The 18,210-nt window shown below is 42.9% G+C and overlaps 1 protein-coding gene across 6 annotated transcripts in view; it reads left to right on the forward strand.

Moving 5' to 3' along the window:
- Positions 1-18,210, forward strand: part of PTK2 (protein tyrosine kinase 2) — a gene marked incomplete at its 3' end in the record, with an annotated part of 253,282 nt that overhangs the window by 28,154 nt on the left and 206,918 nt on the right. For 3 of the 6 annotated variants that reach the window (XM_079902122.1, XM_079902124.1, XM_079902121.1), the window contains exon 2: positions 2,488-2,584. The exons of 2 other annotated variants lie outside the window; for them this stretch is intronic. Of the gene's footprint in view, positions 1-2,368; positions 2,388-2,487; positions 2,585-18,210 lie in introns of those variants that run through there. One more of the 6 variants, XM_079902123.1, reaches the window with a different exon arrangement.

The raw sequence follows: 18,210 nt of genomic DNA on the forward strand, positions 1-18,210 counted from the left end.
CATACAGAGGTGAATCACTTTAGAAAGGTGGTCCAGTGTCTTTGGGCAGGTGCGGCAGCCTTCCACATTCCTTTCTCACGAGCCACGTTGCTCCGACTGTCCTGTCCTGCCGTGCAGCTCCCGTTCTGGAATCTCCTTTCACTGTCGCCCTGGAGATGCCCTCATCTCTGCATCGACGTTCGTGTTTGTCCGTGGCTTCCTCCTACTTTGTTATGCTCACATTTTGGTGGAGGACTTGCTCCAGTGGCTTCCTGAGGTAGGACGCTTAAGAGGCAGAAAGTTGGAGAGTAAGCGTGATGGAGAAGGTGATTGGTGGTGTGGCCAGTGTGGAGTTCTGTGTTGGCATCGCTCTGCTCCGTTGCCTCCTGTGCACCATGTTACTGGTTTTCAGTTCAGAAGCTTATTCTAATTTTTTATTCTTTGTATGTAACTTTTTTCTTTCCATCTTTAGAAGCTTGTAGGAATTAAAAAAATTGTCCAAGTCTTTTTGAATGGCATGAAGTGTGGGTCTCTTTTCATCTACTGTTCTGCTTGTCTAGTGGGGACCTTCATTCTGGTAACTTTTATCCCTCAGCTATGGGAAAATGTTTTCAAGTTATTGTGCTGAAGATTTTCTCCCTTCTGTTTCCTTGTTCTGTCTTTCTGGAAGTCTTGTTATCCACAACTTGGGTGTTATAGACAAGTTCTGTAATTTTCTTATACTTTCACTCCAGCATACTTTTCTTCCCACCTTCCCTCCCTCCCTCCCTCCCTCCCTCCCTTCCTTTCTTCTTTCCTTTTTATTTTGCTTTCAGGGAAATGTCTTCAATTTGACTTAACCTTCTTCTTTAGTTTTTTATTTCTGTGCTAAGCTTCTTTAATATCCAAGAGTACTTCTTTTGTTCTTTTAAAAGAACATCCTGTTTTTTTTTTTACACATCTTTATTGGGGTATAATTGCTTTACAATGGTGTGTTAGTTTCTGCTTTATAACAAAGTGAATCAGTTATACATATACATATGTTCCCATATCTCTTCTCTCTTATCACAAAGCACGAGCTGATCTCCCTGTGCTATGCGGCTGCTTCCTACTAGCTATCTACCTTACGTTTGGTAGTGTATATATGTCCATGCCTCTCTCTTTCTTTGTCACAGCTCACCCTTCCCCCTCCCCATATCCTCAAGTCCGTTCTCTAGTAGGTCTGTGTCTTTATTCCTGTCTTACCCCTAGGTTCTTCAAGACATTTTTTTTTCTTAAATTTCATATATATGTGTTAGCATACGGTATTTGTCTTTCTCTTTCTGACTTACTTCACTCTGTATGACAGACTCTAGGTCTATCCACCTCATTACAAATAGCTCAATTTCGTTTCTTTTTATGGCTGAGTAATATTTCATAGAACATCCTGTTTTTGTTTATTGATTGCAGTGTCTTCTTATCTCTAGGTTATTGATTGTATAGTTTCTGTTTCTTTCAAGTTATTTCCCTCCTTGCTTCCTTCCCTCCCACCCTCCCACCCCCTTCCTTCCGTCTGCCATGGACTGGGCCTTTTGACTTTTACATCAGGATATTCTGGGTGGACCATTTGTTGGGGAATCCCCAGTGTATCTTTAGGTCTTTCTCCTTGGCCTGAACAGATTCCCCAGACTCTTATCTGTAGAATTCTGGGGGCTGAGTGGGTGGGTGGTGGGAAGCTGAAGCATCCACCGTTGAGTTATGTACGCTGATGAAGTCCGCCTGTGTTAGTGCAGCTGGACAGGGGGACTTCAGTCCAGAGACCACGGAGTGACCGTCCAGTCTGTGTCAGAGATGGTGTTGAGGTTCTGGCTGTGGCTTAAGCAGCTTCACCTGCTCCTCTGTGTTTAGGCCTCCACCTTCCTCACCCTCAGTTGGCTGCACGGGTGCTGCCAGTTCTGAGTTTTCTGGGATACCGGTGTGTAAATGGAATTGGGTCTTAGTTTTTTCCACTGCTGGCTTAGCATCTGGCTTTCTTGGCCTGCTGAGTCATTTACTATGCTTACAATCTTTCATAGTTTCCGTTTCCTCCAAGTTTTTTTTCTTATTTTGTTTTGGTTTTTATCTTCCATGTGAGAAACTTTTCTCACAGCTTCCAGAATTCCCTTTCTTTTTCTCCTTTCAGTTCTGCCTGAGCTATGTTTTGTTTTTAAAATTTTTTTATATCTCTTTAGTGTGATTTTGGTGGGAGAGGATGAAATAGATGTATATATTGTTGGTGATCTTACCCTGAACTTATTCGCTAACTTTGTGACTCATTAATATATGCTTCTTGGTATGGTTTAATAGTTTTCAGTTTTCCACATTATTTTCTTAACTGGAATGTAGGTTTGAAGACAGGGACTTGATAACATGTTTTTATCCCTCATTCCAGGTCTGGCACGGTATGCGTGGTAGGTATTGAAGCTGACTGTGAGGGGATGAACACAATAGAGCTTTGAAGAAGTGGTAGTGAAGACGATTTTATAAACGCACGTTGTCTTTTCTTGTCAGGTTCTTTCTGACCGCTATGGAAAGAGGAAAGAGAACCTAGGAGTATTTGTAAATCATCGTTTGACTTCGTCACAGAGTTATGGTGGCCTTCTGAACTGTGAGTCTGATTCTCTTGCCAAACTTGTGTCTTGGTTTTTTGTTTTGCTTTGATTTTTCTTTCCCCTGTCTTAGGGTTTCTTTGACACACAGTAGAAACTAACAAAAGGTAGTGAATTTTGCAGAGTAAGTGAGAGAAAGAACAGAAGTTATGTAATACCTTCTCTGTGTAGATACTATGTATATATTTTTGCTGAGATAGTGTAATAATAATGATTAACAACAACAGTAACATCGCATGCTTTAGAATAGTGCCTGGTGCCTTGTAAACACCAAGTTATAGCTGCTGATGGGTCCTCACAATAACCCCGTGAGTGAGGTTGCTCCTCTCCCCTCTTTCACGTTTGCATAACTTAAGTACAGAGAGGTTAAAAGTTACTAAGCTAGTAAATGCAAAGCTGGGATTCAGACTCAGTCTGGTTCAGAGCTTGTGCCCTTTACTCTGGTACCTGATTGTCGTGGGCTCTGGATTCAGGTGGCAACTTAGCTACTTACTAACTCTTGACTAGCTACCTAAACCTAGCTTTCCCATCCAACAAACGGTGTTTTGATAGCACCTCCCAGGGTGGTGAGAGGTGTGTAAGGTGCTCAGCACTCAGAAATGTTAGCAGTTACTCCGTGGGAGTTTTCCCGTTTTAATGAGAGGAAGACTGGGCTCTTTGTAATTTGTAACTTCGGAATTTGTTTCATGCTCCACCGCTGGGAAGTTGTAAACTTGAGATTCTATCCCAGTTTGTCATTTCCAAAGACTGCTCTTTCTGGTTAGTTTAGTGGTAAATCAAGGACAGACAGTTGGTGGACGATTCATACATCTCTCCCGGGGTATTGGCATTGGTAAGCACTTTGTTGTACCAATATGTTGTGTCGGTAAAAGCCTCATGAACTTGGACTTCATGGATTCAGTATTCATGACAGTTTATAACTGTGTTGAATTTCACTTTGGCCAGTGTCCTTGTCTTGGATGTCCAAGTGGCAGGGCCCTGGTGGTTTTTCCATTTCCTTCTGAAGGTCAGCTCACTTTCCTCCTTTGTTCTCTTTCTTCCCAAGCCACTTCTGTTTCTACGGAGGCTAGGTATTAGGGAAGGGAAATTATGTCATGCAGTTTCAATTTCCTAGCAAGGCCCGTAAGTCTTACTCCTGTTTTTCCAATTCCTGCTGCTCTTTATTGGCTGTCAGAGGAGCCTCTTCTGCATGGCTGTGCCAGGTGTGATTGTGTTGCAGGTCGTGAGGTGACAGCCTTGTTTCATTCCCTCCTCCCAGTCCAGATTATATGTTTCTTCCTGTAACTGTAACATTTATTTGGGTGAAAGTCTGTTTCCTAGAGTCTTCGAAATAAAAAAGATTTTATTTCACCTCTGCATCTTCTCTGCTTGACCTGTGGGTGGTTTTGCTAAATGCTGAATGAAGGAATATTTAATGCTGGCACAAAATAAGTTCTCTTAGTAGATCCAAACAAGAGGCAGAATATCAAGTGTAGCTTTTCAGCAGCATTAGCGCTTAAAAATACCTCATCTTGGTACAGCACAAGACGGTTACATGAGGGGGCAGTATTTAGTAGAAGTTACTCAAAAATCTTCTTCTTGCTATAATACACAGTGGAAGAAAAGCCTGACGGGAGGGTGGTGAGACGCCAGGCCAGCTCCTGATGGACCAAGAGCCTCTGCCCCAGCTCCGTGGAGCTTGTAGCACCAAGACATAATCTGCTGATCTGCGTTGGCTCTTTTTTTTTTTTCTCCCCCAGTGTTTGAAAATATATAAGCCTAGGAAAATAACCTTCTAACCAGTGTTCCTGTAATTGTTTCCTCCAGCTCCAGACAAACAGTCAGACCACATGAGTAATTCTGGCCTCCCCCAGAGTGAGCCCAGAGCTGTGATGCTGAGGTCCAGGCCCTTGGATCTACCTGAGTGCCCCATCGTAAGCCCCCGGCCCACCTGAGCCCCTGCAGAATGGCTCTGCCCCAGAAGCTGCTTTGCCAGAGCTGGCTCTTGGTTCTTGCTGTGTTTTGGGGTGTTGGGCTAGAAGGCAGGGACTTGGGATGGAGGAGTTTACAACCGCAACCCTAAGAAAGCAAAGCAAAGTTCTGGAGGAGCGGAGTTGCTGAAATATGTATGGAGACCATTTTCAGGGTTAATGGTTTGTGGGAAGGTGGTAGACAGAAGGAAGGCTGCCTTGAGACCCTCTGAAGACCCCCATTTTGGAATAAAGACATCTTTTAAGCATCTCGTGCCCCCCTCCTGGAGGCCCCTGGAATCCTCTGCTTTAGACGTTTCTTTTAGCGTTTGCATCCATGTTTCCTAACTATATTTCTCTACTAGTCAGGAGTCACTGATGCATCAATTTTAGAAAAAGTTACATTTTCAACTTTGCTATATAGTTAAATCACAATTTTTGTTTAGACCCATAATTTAGTTTTTAATTTTTCTTGACTTTGTAAACATTGCTCACTGTTGAGCCAGTTAATTCAGTGTGATTACGTTTCCTTTTTTGTTCAACTTTTTGTTTTCCTGCTTTCTTGGACCTCTAATGGCCACATTTTTTTCCTGTTTGCTTAATATTCTTAAGTCTGGCTAAGAGTTCTCACCTCCTCTACTAGCTCTGTAAGTAAGGCTGATCAAGTATTTTAATTCTGTCTCACCCCCGGGCACACCTGCCCTTTCCCTGCCTCCTCTGGGCAGATGTTCCTCCTGCCTGCTGGGAACGGTGCCTGGCTTGAAGAACATAGGGCAGGTGGGGCAGGAGCAGGGAAACAAGGTAGAAACGTTGATGGAGAAAAGTATGGTGGGAAGTGCAGAGGGAGGGGACGACTGTCTTCCTGGGGGAGCCTGCAGGGGAAGAGAAGAAGGGCTGGCTGTAGCTGTGGAAGGGCAATCCAGGTAGAGAAAGTGCAAGAATAAGCACAGAGATGGACCTAGATTGTACAGAGACTGTACATATTAACTGAGTTACAGACTCTACCCTTAAGAGATTTAAACAGGTTTACATGGGAAATGTGATTCAGATTGTTAAACGTCTGATGTAAATTTTTAATGTTGTCCTAAAACCTGAGCATAGGAGATATCAGGACACTTGAATCCAAGTGATAATCTTAAACTGTTGATTTCATGTATTGATTCATGGAAAAAAAATCCTTATAGAGCACCTGTCACAAAAAATAAAATTGGCCTCTGGCTGTCCAAACCAGTCATTGGCGCCGGACTGTGCTGAAGCTACGCTCCGTTTGTCAGGCAAGAACAGGGCATTTAAGAAGCTGTCCAGAAGCTGTTCCACATTTGGCTGCACTGGGAATGTGGCAAGCAGAGTGGGTGGAAAATGTCACTGAGGTGTGTACGCACCAGTCTAATTTGTAGGGCATAGCTGTAGCATCCTGGAGGAAAATAAGCCGTCCGTGATGAGGTCATGCGAGACCAAGGGTGATTAGATTAGATCCTTTTGCAAAGAAGTGTCAGTGCATTTGAAACGCTGAGGCAAAATCGTAAGAAATAAGGTCCACAGAGGCTTTCATGATTGCCAACTCCAGGGCACCTCTTATGTAAACACCTGGTAGTTTTCATGCGTGGTCGGGACCCTGCACCTGCATTTAGTTCAGTGCGTCCAGTGTGTGCACATTACCTGCTGTGTGAGCCTCCAGTTTCATACGCACAGCTCTCTGAAGAGTGCATCTTTATCTTTCCAGTCTCACATTGTGATTCAGGAACTTCGGGTGAATGTAATAATCATAATAGCTGCCATTTATGTGTCAGTTGTTGTGTGAGTTAGAATATTATTTAATTTTTTATAGTAATTCAGGAAGGTAGCAGTTACTATTCACGTTTTGTAGATGAGAAACGGGTCTTAGAGATGTTAAGAAACTTGCCCAAGGTTTCATACGGTGGTTATCGAGTTTTCAGGTTCCTTTGCAGTAAGTCTTAGCCCTTGCGCTCCTGCATGTGGGTCGTGCTTTCATGGCGAGGAGCGTCGTGCTGCCTGCTCACCTGCCCGCGGACCTGCCCGCGGACCTGCCCGCAGCACTGTGCTTCCTTTCTGTGCTGTCAGCCACGTGTCGACCACGATGCGTGTATTCAGCGTGTATGTATCGCCCATGCTGACTTGCGTTACCACCGTATCTGCAGAGCTCTGCAGGTAGTTGCCAATCATGTGTTCCTGGCTCATACTACGGAAAGAGTGTGGTTTCAGCAAATACTTGTAAAAATAGGGAAATTGGTCCATTCCTGTCCCTAAAAGTAGGGAGACGACTTTTCCTGTGGTTTTTACATTCAGAGTAAGGAGAGGAGGGGATTTTTTTTCTTTCTACCTGTTTTGGCATATCATAGATATTTTTTTTAGCGGGGGGCAAGTAGGGTGTTGGGAATTGGGATGGTAAGGAAGCATTTTAGATTTTTGTCTACTCATGAATTCTAAGTGGCTTATCAAAATATGCAAACTTTTCAGCATTTCTTCTTTGATTAACTATATTAAAAAGGATAGATGTCTCACTAAAAAGAACAAAAATTTGCCACTTGCAGCGACATGGATGGACTTGGAGGGCATTATGCTAAGTGAAATAAGTCAGACAAAGAAAGACAATACTGTATGTTATCACTTACATGTGGAACCTGAAAAAATACAACAAACTAGTGAATATAACAAAAACAAAAAAGCCTCACTGATATAGAGAACAAACTAGTGATTACCACTGGGGAGAGGGATTGGGGAGGGGCAGTATAGGGGTAGGGGAGTAAGACGTACAAACTATTAATAAAATAAACTACAAGGATATATTGTACAACATGGGGAATATAGCCAATGCTTTATAATAACTGTAAATGGAGTATAACCTTTAAAAATTGTGAATCAGGGCTTCCCTGGTGGCCCAGTGGTTAAGAATCTGCCTGTGAATGCAGGGGACACGGGTTTGAGCCCTGGTCCGGGAAGATCCCACATGCGACAGAGCAGCTAAACCCGTGCGCCACAACTACTGAGTCTAGGGCTCTAGAGCCTGCGAGCCACAACTGCTGAAGCCCGCGCACCTAGAGCCCATGCTCCGCAACAAGAGAAGTCCACGCACTGCAATGAAGAGTAGCCCCTGCTCGCCGTAACTAGAGAAAGCCTGCGCGCAGCAATGAAGACCCAACACAGCCAAAAATAAAATAAATTAATTAATTAAGAAAAAATTGTGAATCACTATATTGTAACCTGTAACTTATGTAATATTGTACAGCAACTATACTTCAGTTAAAAAAAAAAGATGTCTCAATAAAAACTTCAATTGAAAACATGGCCAAAAGGTTTGATTAGGCCTTTCATCCCCTTCATATGGATAAGAATAAGCACACAGAAAGATGCTCAGCATCATTAATCGTTGGGGAAATGCAGATGACAACCACATTGAGATACCATTGCAATCCTATTAGAATGGCTATAGCATTAAAACAGAACAAGACAACACAGGGTGACAGTGCCCAGAGACAAAGCTGTGAAGCAGTTAGAACTCTCTTGCTTCGCTGGTGGGAACGCAAAGTGTTAAAACCACTTTGGAAAACGATTTGGCAGTTTCTTATAAGGTTGAGCATATACTTATCATACAGTCCAGTAACCCTACTTGGAGGTATTTACCCAGGGGAGATGAAAGTTTATGTCCGTGTGTATGAATGCTTATAGCAGCTCTATTCATAATCACTTAAAATGGCAAACAACTCGGATGCCCAGCAGCTGGTCAATGGGTGAGCAGGTTGTGGTCCGCCCTTACGGTGGAATCCTATTCAGCAATAGGAAGGAATTAGCTACTGACATAGGCGGCAAAATGGGTGAATCGCCAAAGCATTGTACCAAGTGAAAACACAAAGCGCGAATATAACTTTGATTCCATTTATACAACATTTTGGTAAAGGCAAAGCTCTGAGAATAAAAACGAGGTGAGTGGTTGCCTAGGGCTGAGGGTGGGAGAGACCTGCGTACAGAAGGGCATGAGAGCACTTCTTGGGGTGATGGAAAGGGGCCGTATCTTCCATGGCCATACAACTGAGTATGTTTGTCAGAACTCACTGAACTGGAGGTTTTTCTGTATGGAAATCATACACCAAACTTAAAAAAAAAAAAAAAGATAGTTGACTTCTGTGTATATACATACAGATAGATATTGCACACACTTCAGCTCAACTTTTCTTTCAAGCTGGATTTAATTTTACTTTTCTGGATGAGGTATCCTGGACGTTTAAGTGAAATAGATTTTAGCATAGACACTACCTTGAAGTCCTTGGCTGATTTTTGTATGCTTATTTATTCATGACCTCTAAAGGCTTTATAACGTGGCTTGTCTTCGTATAATACAATTGTATATTACAGATGTCATGTAATTAGCATAAGTAAAAGTTGTTTTAAAAGTTAAATTATTTTAGGATTCCTTCCATGTTGTTCAAGCTCTTGTAGCTCTGGAGAAAATAGTTTTACCAGCTTTAAAAATTAATATGAACTGTTTCCTCAGATTGATGGGACAAATTTATTTTATTTTTAAAATATTTATTTATTTATCTATTTGGTTGCACTGGGTCTTAGTTGCAGCAGGTGGGCTCCTTAGTTGCAGCAGGCGGGCTCCTTAGTTGCGGCTCAAGGGCTTTCTCCTTAGTTGCGTCTTGCTGGCTCCTTAGTTGTGGCATGCGAACTCTTAGTTGTGGCATGCATGTGAGATACAGCTCCCTGACCAGGGATCGAACCCGGGCCCCCTGCATTGGGAGTGCAGAGTCTTAACCACTGCCCAGCAGGGAAGTCCCGAGACAGAGTTAATTATGCAGTCTTCATCTCTTTTGTTTAGTCAGCTATAATTGTAGGGTACAGTTAGTTATATTTTACACTGCTAGAAATAATAAGAACGTACACAGAAAATAATACACATTAGCTTTACTGAACTTAAGACTTAATTGTGACTGTAAATACACTTTCTTAAAAGTATGTAAGAGAGTTACTTGTTATTACTTTGTGGTGCCTTTTGATGTCCTCCAGAGCCGTTATTTAGCACTTTTCCCCAATAGGCCCTTGCTTAAGAAAGGCTTGTATAGGGCAGGGAGGGAAATTAAAGTGGAAAGTTGTGTGTGTATATGTGTGTTTTAATTTTTATTTAAAAATAAAAGTTTGTTTGACTTTAGAAAATAAGAAGGCCGCTATTTTAAATGATGAGCTCTTCATGATTTTAGGATGGGAGGATACTCCACTGTGTGGTTATAATAGAATCAGTGATAAAATGAGGCTGGTTTTTGTTCCTTTATTGCACGTGCCCCTCTGTGTTTGAGACCCGCCTTACTCTTCCTTAGAGATGTAAACCACTGGGTGCCCAGACCTGCTTGCCGCAGCCCCTGCCTGCCGCCCTTTGTATGGTGAGCATACTCCAGAGATCTGCTAGTAGCCTTCTTGATAGCATATTGAGGGACAGAAGAGAGATTGGAATTGTTCTGCTTACATTTTGTTGTCTGGCTCCACCCCTGTGTTTTTCTCTGGAACCTGCACTAACTTAACCCTGGTTCTGCAGTCTGAGAAGAGGGCTGGGATGCTTCTTACAGTTAACGGTGTTTCTGGGTGCTGTCAGTGGTCCATTTGTGTGGATGCGGGCGGGCAGTTTGCCGGGTGCTCCCTCTGGTTGGGATCATGTGTCGTTGCTGCACCACACGTGTGGAGTGTAACTGCCATGTACAGTGTCTTCTAAGAGGTTTCAGTGTGACTCACTGTTCAATTGAAAGGTTATTGTATATGCAGAATAGAAAAAAAATAGTGGAGCGTACACTTAAAAAATATGTAACCATATTTATTATATTTTTCAAAAGGATACTTAACAGGTCTTCTTAAACAAAATGTACTAAAAGATATTAAACTCAGTTTTATCTTTTCTGGGTGACGGGATCTGCGGTATGATGAACACTTGTCGATTTCAGTACGCAATGACACAACTTTTGCCTTTTTCGTCAATATCATACCACTAGGTTGGCGCCTCTGAAAGCCCTTCCAGCATCCTTTCTAGTTTGCTGCTCCTTGTTTTGTTTTTTAAATTTTAAAAAATTGAAGTATAGTTGGGTTACAATGTTTCAGGTGTCTAGCATGTTTTGTTTTTTTAAATGAAAAAATTTTTTTCTTTCATGGAAAAGTTGTAAGATGCAGTATAGGGAACTCCCAAATACTGTACTTCACCTAGATTCACCAAATATTAAATTAACATTTTGTTACATTTGCCTGCGTGCCTTCCCTACCCCATCCCCATTTTCCTCTTCTCTCCCTCCCCATCCCTCCCTGCCCTCTCTCTCTGTCCCTGCATATATATATGTGCACATACACACACATATATTTACTTTTTTTTTTTTTACTTTTTTTTTAAAGAGGTTTCTCCACAATGCTATCCTTTTTTAAAAAATTAATTAATTTTATTTTTGGCTGCATTGGGGCTTCATTGCTGCGCACGGGCTTCCTCTCGTTGTGGCGAGCGGGGGCTACTCTTCATTGCAGTGCGCAGGCTTCTCATTGCAGTGGTCTCTCCCATTGCCGAGCACGGGCTCTAGGCGTGTGGGCTTCAGTAATTGTGGCACTCTGGCTCAGTAGTTGTGCCTCGTGGGCTCTAGATCACAGGCTCAGCAGTTGTGGCACACGGGCTTAGCTGCTCTGCGGCATGTGGGATCTTCCCGGACCAGGGCTCAAACCTGTGTCCCCTGCATCAGTAGGCGGATTCTTAACCACTGCACCACGAGGAAAGTCCCCATATATTTACTTTTTACCAAGGCCTTTGAGAGTAGGTTGCAGCCATCACGCCCTTTATCCCCTTAAATACTTCGGTGAGTATGTGCTAAGAACAATATGACCGTAATATAATTCATATAATTATCAAATTTACAAAATTTAACGTTGCCTTTGCAACCCAAACACTTATCAAAATGTAGACCATTGTCGTTTTGTTGAACCCAAGTTCGTGTGCCCAACTCACTGTGAGGCCAAACGAACCAGAACGTTGGAATTTGAAGAACAGAATGGTGTATTGCAGGACCAAGCAAGGAGACCAGGCGGCTCGTGCTTAAAAGACCTGAACTCTCCGGTGGTTCTGCTAGTAGCCTTCTTGATAGCATATTGAGGGACAGAAGAGAGATTGGAATTGGAAGAGTTTTTATAGGTAAAACTCAGGAGGAGGGCTGCAAGGTGTGTAACCATCCTCTGATTGGTTGGTGGGGAGGTAAAAGGGTGGTGTTCAAGGAATTTCAGTCATCAGTCTTCTGCTTCCAACCAGTCTGGGGTCTATGTGCTTCTGCTCAGCCTGAAGTTAACATCTTCCACCTGGGTGGGGCCCTTAGTTCGTGTAGAAGCAGTCAGAGATCTGTATCAGATTGTTAGGTATATCCCTTGAGGAGGAACCAGGATCCTGGTTTATCACTGCATTATTCTTTCTTTCTTTTTTTTAATATATAAACTTATTTATTTTATTTATTTATTTTTGACTGCGTTGGGTCTTCATTTCTGTGCGCGGGCTTTCTCTAGTTGCGGTGAGCAGGGGCTACTCTTCATTGTGGTGCACGGGCTTCTCATTACGATGGCTTCTCTTGTTGCCGAGCACAGGCTCTAGGCACGCGGGCTTCAGTAGTTGTGGCATGCGGGCTCCGTAGTTGTGGCGCAAGGGCTCAGTTGCTCCGTGGAAATGTGGGATCTTCCTGGACCAGGTGTCGAACCCGTGTCTCCTGCAGTGGCAGGTGGATTCTTAACCACTGCGCCACCAGGGAAACCCCTGCACTGTTATTTCTTGACTGCTCTTCCTTTGTTTCTGCATTCCCTCACTCCTCTAATTAGTAACTGTTGGAATCTGCCCTTTGGAACTCAGGGAAGGTCTAGGAGGCTGAAACCTTTCTTACAAACAAGAAATGGGGGGCACAGAAAGTCCCTCCATGCTCACAGTCCCTGCCCCAGCACCCTCCCCCGCCCGCCCAGCCCGAGACAACTGCTGTTTTTCTTCCACCTCAGATCAGTTTTGCCTGTGCCTGTCGCAGGATTTCATGTCAACAGAATTGTATAGTATGAATGACTGTGTAAGGCGTTTTTTAGCGCAGTGTAGTTGAGATTCATCTATGTTGTTGTGTAATTCGTTCCTTTCTATTGCTGAGTAGTATTTCCTTGTATGAGTCTATCATATCTTGTCTATCCATTCTTTCTCGGTAGACATCTTTATTTTTGAAGAAATTTTTGCTGGGTGATGACGTTTACTTTCAGCTTGCTGATGAACTTGTTGTCCTGTCGTCCTCTGGCTCTTTGTGCAGATTTCTGAAACTTATTTTCTACAACTTTTTCATCTCTGATACTCTGCCTTGCAATTGTCAGCTTGACTCAGCTTCCCAGAACTTGAAATTTTCTCTCCTCAACTTACTGAAGCTGCAGTGCTCTGCTTCGATTCCCCTTCCTGTACTGTTGTCCAGGGTTGCCTTCAGCCAGACAGAGGGTTCAGTGGGGATCACAGGCCTGCCTTGCCCGTTGTCTCAAGATCTGAAAAGTTTCCTGGATTGTGTCTATTTTTCTATTTGTTTACCATTGGAGGGCATTTTCCATACTAGTTACCCTTTCCTGGCTGAAGTGGACATCCCTAGGTCAGTGGTTTTTTGCGGTACACGGGCCTCTCACTGCTGTGGCCTCTCCCGTTGCGGAGCACAGGCTCTGGATGCGCAGGCCCAGCGGCCATGTCTCACGGGCCCAGCCGCTCCGCGGCATGTGGGATCCTCCCGGACCGGGGCACGAACCCGTGTCCGCTGCATCGGCAGGCGGACTCCCAACCACTGCGCCACCAGGGAAGCCTGGTCAGTGCTTTTTAATGGCACACAGCTCATGTGCTGTACTTCTAAATTTTCTGGTAAATAATATGATAAAATTGTACTTGTTTTAATATTAGCTTAGCTACTGATTTTACTACCTACAAAATCTCAAGTAATTTCCATTTTGACAGAGAGAAGCCTATTCTTTCTTTTGTCAAAACTTTCATTTTATTTTATTATACTAATATAAGACATTTGGTTTATTCTGCATTGTGTTTAATGCAAAGTAGCATTTCTTGGCTGTCTTACCAAATGCTGTGTTGTTTGTCATAAACACAACTGTTAATCCCCACTCCTTCAAGCAGAGGTCATTTTCTTCCAGTCACTTGCCCACTGTCAGCGATGGGTAGTGTAGTGAGCAGTGGGCGAAGCTGGGACTGGTGAGTGAGCGGGAGGAGAAGGGAGACGCTCGAGGGCTGTTCGTTGGTCAGCACACTGCCGAGCGCCCGCTGTGACCCAGCCCTCTGCTCTGCACTGCTGAAGGTCAGTTTTTCCCTCTGATGTTGCAGATGATTGGTTGGAGATTTGGAATCATTTTTGGCTCTTCTTCTAGTTTTTGTTGTACATTTTAGTAACTCAGTCTCTCCCTTTAAAAAATATCTTTGTTAATTTGTGAAACTGAGATTAATAGTACAGTGTATTTCTTTTTTTTAAATAAATTTATCGTATTTATTTATTTTTGGCTGCTTCGGTTCTTCGTTGCTGCACACAGGCCTTCTCTAGTTACGGCAAGCGGGGGCTACTCTTTGTTGCGGTGTGTGGGCTTCTCATTGAGGTGGCTTCTCTTGTTGCGCAGCATGGGCCCTAGGCCTGCAGGTTTCAGTAGTTGTGGCACATGGGCTCAGTAGTTGTGGTGCATGGGCTTAGATGCTCTGCAGCATGTGGGATCTTCCCGGATTAGCACTTGAACCCATGTCCCCTGCATTGGCAGGTGGAACTCCTAACCACTGAGCAACCAGGGAAGCCCCAGTGTAAGTATTAAAATAATTTTTCTTTACGTAAGCCTTTGTGAAGTGACATATCATGAAATGAAGAAATGTGTACATACTACATAGTTTCTCTCTACTAGTGACAGCTGCTTTGAAATACAATAGCCTCGTAGAATGATGGTGTTTGTGTGTATTTATGACATATGCTCATAACCTCTGTATGACATATGACATAGGACATACCCTAGAACGAGGGGTGAATGTGACTTAAAGGCACCATGGCCAGAGTATTTCCTTTTTTTTTTAATTTTTAAATTTTCTTTATTTTTTTATACAGCAGGTTCTTATTAGTTATCTGTTTTACACATATTAGTGTATATATGTCAATCCCAATTTCCCAGTTCATCCCACCACCACCCCTGCCCCCCCTCCCCCCCGCTTTTCCCCCTTGGTGTCCATACGTTTGTTGTCTATGTCTGTGTCTCTATTTCTGCCCTGCAAACCGCTTCATCTGTACCATTTTTCTAGGTTCCATATATATGCGTTAATATACGATATTTGTTGTTCTCTTTCTGACTTACTTCACTCCGTATGACCGTCTCTAGGTCCATCCACATCTGTAGAAATGACCCAATTTTGTTCCTTTTTATGGCTGAGTAATATTCCACTGTATATATGTACCACATCTTCTGTATCCATTCGTCTGTCAACGGGCATTTAGGTTGCTTCCATGTCCTGGCTATTGTAAATAGCGCTGCAATGAACATTGGGGTGCATGTGTCTTTTTTTTTTTTCGATACGCGGGCCTCTCACTGTTGTGGCCTCTCCCGTCGCGGAGCACAGGCTCCGGACGCGCAGGCCCAGTGGCCACGGCCCACGGGCCCAGCTGCTCCGTGGCACATGGGATCCTCTCGGACCGGGGCACGAACCCGCGCCCCCTGCATCAGCAGGCGGACTCCCAACCACTGCGCCACCAGGGAAGCCCGCATGTGTCTTTCTGAATTATGGTTTCCTCTGGGTATATGCCCAGTAGTGGGATTGCTGGGTCATATGTTAATTCTGTTTTTGGTTTTCTAAGGAACCTCCATGCTGTTCTCCATAGTGGCTGTATCAATTTACATTCCCACCAACAGTGCAAGAGGGTTCCCGTTTCTCCACACCCTCTCCAGTATTTGTTGTTTGTAGATTTTCTGATGATGTCCGTTCTGAGTGGTGTGAGGTGATACCTTATTGTCGTTTTATTATTTTTTTAAATTTATTTTTATTTATTTTTTGAACTTATTTATGTATTTATTTATGTATTTATTTATTTTTACATCTTTATTGGAGTATAATTGCTTTACAATGGTGTGTTAGTTTCTGCTTTATAACAAAGTGAGTCAGTTATACATATACATATGTTCCCATATCTGTTCCCTCTTGCGTCTCCCTCCCTCCCACCCTCCCTGCACTGGCTGCACTGGGTCTTCATTGCTGTGCACAGGCTTTCTCTAGTTGCGGCGAGTGGGAGCTACTCTTGGTTGCTGTGTGCGGGGTTCTCATTACAGTGGCTTCTCTTGTTGCGGAGCATGGGCTCTAAGTGCGTGGGCTTCAGTAATTGTGGCTCATGGGCTCTAGAATGCAGGCTCGGTAGTTGTGGCACGTGGCCTTAGTTGCTCCATGGCATGTGGAATATTCCCAGAGCAGGGCTTGAACCCGTGTCCCCTGCATTGGCAGGCAGATTCTTAACCACTGTGCCACCAGGGAAGCCCCTCATTGTCGTTTTGATTTGCATTTCTCTAATAATTAGTGATGTTGAGCAGCTTTTCATGTGCTTCTTGGCCATCTGTATGTCTTCTTTAGAGAAATGTCTATTTAGGTCTTCTGCCCATTTTTTGATTGGGTTGTTTGTTTTTTTATTATTGAGCTGTATAAGATGTTTATATATTTTGGAGATTAATCCTCTGTCCATTGATTCGTTTGCAAATACTTTCTCCCATTCTGAGGGTTGTCTTTTCGTATTTTTTGTAGTTTCCTTTGCTTTTCAAAAGCTTTGAAGTTTCATTAGCCCATTTGTTTATTTTTGTTTTTATTTCCATTACTCTAGGAGATGGATCAAAAAAGATCTTGCTGTGATTTATGTCAAAGAATGTTCTTCCTATGTTTTCCTCTAAGAGTTTTATAGTGTCCAGTCTTACATTTAGGTCTCTAAGCCATTTTGAGCTTATTTTTGTGTATGGTGTTAGGGATCGTTGTAATTTCATTCTTTTACATGTAGCTGTCCAGTTTTCCCAGCACCACTTATTGAAGAGACTGTCTTTTCTCCATTGTATATCCTTGCCTCCTTTGTCATAGATTAGTTGACCATAGGTGCGTGGGTTTTTCTCTGGGCTTTCTATCCTGTTCCGTTGATCTATATTTCTGTTTTTGTGCCAGTACCATATTGTCTTGATTACTGTAGCTTTGTAGTATAGTCTGAAGTCAGGGAATCTGATTCCTCCAGCTCCGTTTTTTTTCCCTCAAGACTGCTTTGGCTATTCAGGGTCTCTTGTGTCTCCATACAGATTTTAAGATTTTTTGTTCTAGTTCTGTAAAAAATGCCATTGGTAATTTGATAGGGATTGCATTGAATCTGTAGATTGCTTTGGGTAATATAGACATTTTCACAATACTGATTCTTCCAATCCAAGAACATGGTATATCTCTCCATCTGTTTGTATCATCTGTAATTTATTTCATCAGTGTCTTATAGTTTTCTGCATACAGGTCTTTTGTCTCCCTAGGTAGCTTTATTCCTAGGTATCTTATTCTTTTTGTTGCAATGGTAAATGGGAGTGTTTCCTTAGTTTCTGTTTTATATTTTTCATCAGGAACGCAAGAGATCTGTATAGGAATGCAAGAGATTACTGTGCATTAATTTTGTATTCTGCAACTTTTACCAAATTCATTGATTAGCTCTAGTAGCTTTCTGGTGGCATCTTCAGGATTCTCTATGTGCAGTATCATGTCATCCGCAAACAGTGACAGTTTTACTTCTTTTCCAATTTGTATTCCTTTTATTTCTTTTTCTTCTCTGCTTGCTGTGGCTAGGACTTCCAAAACTATGTTGAAAATAGTGGTGAGAGTGGACATCCTTGTCTTGTTCCTGATCTTAAAGGAAATACTTTCAGTTTTTCACCATTGAGAATGATGTTTGTTGTGTGTTTGTCGTACATGGCCTTTATTATGTTGAGGTAGGTTCCCTCTATGCCCACTTTCTGGAGAGTTTTTATCATATATGGGTGTTGAATTTTGTCAAAAGCTTTTCTGCATCACTTGAGATGATCATATGGTTTTTATTCTTCAATTTGTTAATGTGGTATATCACATTGATTGATTTGCGTATATTGAAGAATCCTTTCATCCCTGGGATCATGATCATGATCACTTCATCATGGTGTATGATCATTTTAAGGTGTTGTTGAATTCTGTCTGCTAGTATATTTTATTGAGGATTTTTGCATCTATATTCATCAGTGATATTGGTCTGTAATTTTCTTTTTTTGTAGTATCTTTGTCTGGTTTTGGTATCAGGGTGATGGTGGCCTCATAGAATGAGTTTGGGAGTGTTCCTTCCTCTGCAATTTTTTGGAAGAATTTGAGAAGGAAGGGTGTTAGCTATTCTCTAAATGTTTGATAGAATTCACCTGTGAAGCCACCTGGTCCTGGACTTTTGTTTGTTGGAAGATTTTTTTTTTTTTTTTTTTGCAGTACGCAGGCCTCTCACTGTTGTGGCCTCTCCCGTTGTGGAGCACAGGCTCCGGACGCCCAGGCTCAGCGGCCACAGCTCATGGGCCCAGCCACTCCGCGGCATGTGGGATCTTCCTGGACCGGGGCATGAACCCGTGTCCCCTGCATCGGCAGGCGGACTCTCAACCACTGC

This window comes from Stenella coeruleoalba, assembly GCF_951394435.1.
Source record: "Stenella coeruleoalba genome assembly, chromosome: 17".
In the NCBI taxonomy this organism is placed as follows: domain Eukaryota; kingdom Metazoa; phylum Chordata; class Mammalia; order Artiodactyla; family Delphinidae; genus Stenella; species Stenella coeruleoalba.